This window comes from Nelumbo lutea, chromosome 7, assembly GCF_056320005.1.
Source record: "Nelumbo lutea isolate HS-2025 chromosome 7, American lotus-T2T, whole genome shotgun sequence".
Lineage (NCBI taxonomy): Eukaryota > Viridiplantae > Streptophyta > Magnoliopsida > Proteales > Nelumbonaceae > Nelumbo > Nelumbo lutea.
The window spans coordinates 1,947,801-1,952,528 of record NC_142690.1 but is presented as its reverse complement, the minus strand read 5'-3'; the positions used below and the strand labels follow the sequence as shown (position 1 = coordinate 1,952,528).

The 4,728-nt window shown below is 40.5% G+C and overlaps 1 non-coding gene across 1 annotated transcript; it reads left to right on the top strand.

The window, feature by feature from the left end:
• The first annotated feature begins 3,853 nt into the window (after positions 1 to 3,853).
• Positions 3,854 to 3,960, top strand: LOC148844575 (small nucleolar RNA R71). The gene has a single exon (XR_016102635.1). It is a non-coding gene; the product is annotated as a small nucleolar RNA R71 (small nucleolar RNA).
• Positions 3,961 to 4,728: the final 768 nt, after the last annotated feature.

The following is a 4,728-nucleotide window of genomic DNA, read 5'->3' as shown; positions in this document are numbered from 1 at the left end:
CCATTTGGATACATAGTCAACTGCAACGAGTATGTACTTATTCCCAAAAGAATTCGGGAAAGGTCCCATGAAATCTATACCCCAAACATCAAAGATTTCACAGATTAAAATATTGGAAAGGGGCATTTCATTCCGTCGGGAAATGTTTCCCGATCTTTGGCATTTGTCACATGTGGACACATACCTATGGGCATCTTTGAAAAGTGTGGGCCAATAAAAACCTGATTGCAGAACCTTGGCTGCAGTGCGACTAGCTCCAAAATGACCTCCTGCTTCTTTATCATGGCAAAATTGGAGTACCGACTCCATCTCCTCCTCGGGGACACATCTCCTTATGATCTGATCTGCACACAATTTATACAAAAAGGGTTCCTCCCACAGATAGGATTTTACATCAGAAAGGAATTTCTTTTTCTGTTGATATGAAAGGTTAGGAGGAAGGACTTGTGCAGCTAGATAATTAGCAACATCAGCATACCAAGGATATGAGTATTTCTGTATTGAGTACAACTGCTCATCCGGAAATTCTTCTCGAATATTGCTGGTTATCTCCTCTTTTGAGCTTACCGTGTCCAACCGGGAGAGATGGTCAGCAGCCAGGTTTGCAGCACCCTTCATGTCTCTAATCTCAATGTCAAACTCTTGCAATAAAATGATCCACCTGATCAGTCTTGGTTTTGAGTTTTGCTTGGTAAGCAAGTGCCTTAATGCCGAGTGATCTGTGTAGACAACAACCTTGGATAATATCAGATATGAACGAAACTTATCAAGTGCAAATATTACTGCTAGCAGCTCCTTTTCTGTGGTGGTGTAATTGAGTTGGGGTCCAGTCAAGGTTCTGCTAGCATAGTAAATTGGCTGAAAATGTTTGTTCATTCTTTGTCCTAAAACAGCTCCTATAGCAAAATCACTCGCATCACACATTAATTCAAATGGGAGGGTCCAATCTGGTGCTACCATGATAGGTGCATGGATCAATTTGTCTTTCAAGATGTTGAAAGCATGAAGGCATTCAGTTGAAAATTCAAAAGGCACTTCTTTCTGAAGCAAAGTAGATAATGGCTTGAAAATTTTTGAGAAATCCTTAATAAACCTCCTATAGAATCCGACATGTCCTAAGAAACTTCTCAAAGAACGAACAGATGTTGGGGTTGGCAATTTTTCAATTGCCTCCACCTTGGCCTTGTCGACTTCTATACCTCTTTGAGAGATCTTGTGTCCAAGCACTATGCCTTCTTGCACCATAAAATGACATTTCTCCCAATTCAACACAAGATGTGTTTCTTTACATCTAGTAAGCACCTGTTCCAGATTATTCAAACATGCATTAAACGAAAAGCCAAAAACTGAAAAATCATCCATTAAGATCTCAATAAATTTTTCAACCATATCAGAAAATATAGACATCATACATCGTTGAAAGGTTGCTGGGGCATTGCATAACCCAAAGGGCATCCTTCGGTATGCAAAGGTTCCATATGGGCAAGTAAAATTGGTCTTTTCTTGATCTTCTGGTGCAATTGGTATCTGGTTATACCCTGAATATCCATCCAAGAAACAATAATACTCATGCCCGGCTAGCCTCTCCAACATTTGATCCATAAATGGGAGAGGGAAATGGTCCTTCCGGGTGGCTTCATTTAATTTTCTATAGTCAATACACACACGCCATCCGGTGACGGTTCTAGTAGGGATGAGTTCATTTTTCTCATTTGGAACAACAGTCGTACCCCCTTTCTTGGGCACAACTTGCACAGGGCTTACCCAAGAACTATCAGAAATAGGATAAATGATCCCAACATCTAACAACTTAATTATTTCAGCCTTTACCACTTCTTTCATGTTGGGGTTCAAGCGCCTTTGGGGTTGAATGGAAGGTTTGTTTTCCTCTTCCATCAAAATTCTGTGAGTGCAGATTGATGGATTAATGCCTTTGATATCTTCTACCTTCCAAGCTATATCATTTTTGTGTTCCCGCAGCACTCTTAATAACTTTTCTCTTTGTAAGGGATTCAGCGCTACGAAAATTATCACGGGGAGATCTGATGGTTCCTCAAGGAAATCATACTCTAAATGGGATGGTAATTGCTTCAGTTCAAGGGTGGGGGGTTCTTGGGGTGATGGCTTACCTGATGGTCCAGACAATTTGCCTAAGTTCTCTAATTTAAGAAACCCCTTTCCCTTGAATTGAGGCTTATCGTTCAGGTATGCTATCATGAGGTTTATTTTTTCATTTTCTCCTTCTTCAAATTCTCCCTACTGGAGGCAGAGTTCAAGAGGATCAGTTATTCTACTTACTTGGAAGCATTCATCAATTGTCAATTCAATGGCATCAATCATAAAACAAGAATCATCACTAGAGGGTGCATGTTTCATAGCATTAGACATTTTAAAAATTATCTCCTCATCTTGTATCCTAAGGCTGAGTTGTCCTTGTTGGATATCAATCATTGCTTTCCCGGTAGCCAGCAAAGGTCTCCCTAGGATAAGCGGGACCTCCACATCTTCTTGCATGTCTAACACAATGAAATCAACTGGAAAAATGAATTTGTCAACTTTAACTAAAACATCTTCTATGATCCCCCTAGGATGTCTAATGGATCTATCAGCCAATTGTAATGCCACTCTAGTGGGTTGGGGTTCATTCAACCCCAATTTCTTGAAGATAGAATACGGCATTAAATTGATGCTAGCTCCCAGGTCACATAAAGCTTTTTCAATTTTTAAACTGCCAATGGTACAAGGAATAGTGAAACTCCCTGGATCTTTGAGTTTCTGAGGCAGCTTATTTAGAAGGATAGCAGAACATTCCTCATTTAATGCAACTGTAGCCACATCTCCCAGTTTCCTTTTGTTTGCCAATAATTCCTTCAAAAACCTTGCATAGTGTGGCATCTGGGCTAAAGCATCAGCAAAATAAATATTAATATGTAAACTTTTAAATATTTCAAGAAACTTACCAAATTCCTTCTCCAATTTTTGTTGCTTCAGCCTGTTAGGGAATGGAACTTGTGGTTGTTGGTGCATCCCTTGTTGTGCTTCTGGTTGTTCCGTCTTCTGTTGTCTGGTCCCAAGGCTTGTTTCTGCCTTGGGTTCAGCCCAATTCTTCTTTTCTACCTCAGGCAACTCTTTTCCACTCCTTAAGGTAATAGCTTGCACCTGCTCTCGTGGATTCACTTCAGTGTTGCTTGGAAGAGTTCCCGGCAGTCTGGAAGAGATTAATTGTGCCAATTGCCCCACTTGGTTTTCTAGGTTTTTGATTGAGGCTTCCTGGTTCTGGAACCTAGTTTCTGCACCTGCTATAAATTTTGTCATCAGTTCCTCCAAATTGGATTTTGGTTCAGGCTTATGATAAGTCTGGTGGAACGGCTTGGAAGTATGCTGATTTGGCCAGGACTGGTTTGAATGTCCCCTCCATCCTGGATGAAAAGTATGGTGACTCTAGTAACCCTGTTGTCTTGATGAATTGCTGACATAGTCAACTTGTTCAATAGATGGTCTGAACTGATTGCCAACTTGGCAGTCTGTACTGATGTGGCCTCCCCCACACAATTCACAATTAAGAGGCTGCACATGCATGGCAGCTATCTGCATTTCATCTATTTTCTTACTGAGTGCTCCTATTTGTGCAGATAGTGTTGTATAAGTGTCAACATTATGCAAGCCTTGCTGCTTCCTAGTTTGAGTTCTTTCCGAATGCCATTGATAGTTGTTGGCTGCCATTTCCTCAATAAGTGCATGGGCAACCTCAGGAGTTTTATTATTTATGGATCCTCTGGCTGCAGCATCTAATATGGTCTTATTTGAGTCAGTAAGACCATTATAGAAAGTCTGCACTTGCAGCCAAATGGGGAGGCCATGGTGAGGAACTCTCCTTAACAGCTCCTTGTATCGTTCCCATGACTCATATAAAGATTCCCCCTCTTGCTGGAAAAAAGTAGTGATGTCATTCCTCATTTTAGCAATTTTAGAAGGGGAAAAATATTTAGAGAGAAAACGGCTGGCCATTTCGTCCCACGTAGCTATTGATCCTGCCGGTAATGAATTCAGCCATGCTTTGGCTTTATCCTTCAAAGAAAATGGGAATAACCTCAACCTAATGGCATCATCACTTACCCCATTGTGTTTGAATGTGTCACAAATTTCTAAAAAGTTAGAAATGTGTGCATTGGGATCTTCGTGGGCCAATCCACAGAATTGCACCGTGTTTTGAATCATTTGTATGATGGCAGGTTTGATCTCAAAGTTGTTAGCAGCAATATTGGGCCTGATAATGCTGGAGGCAGCTCCAGTGAGAGTGGGTTTGGCATAGTCCATCATAGTCCTCTGCTCAGTCATTTCTTGAGCTTCTTGAGCTTCTTGTCTGACTTGCCTAGCAGCTCTTAAACGGACACGGAGAGTCCGTTCAATCTCCGGATCGTAAAGGATCTCTTCCAGTTCAGGTCTGCTTGTCATAAACTGTTAAGGTCAAAGCAATAAAAAGGCCAATATTCACAAAAGAAAATAAATAACTAATCCTATCACACTGAAAATGTAAAGTGAATTATTGGAATACAAAAACCTACATCCTATCATGAATAAATGAAGCCGATTATACTAAAAGCATATTTAAACCAATCATCTTATTCAAGGTTCCTTTATCTACATCCATGCATGCATTTCTTCAAACACTTCTAAGGCATCAATTCAAATCTGAATTGATCACCAACTGAATTGTGCAAGTTATCT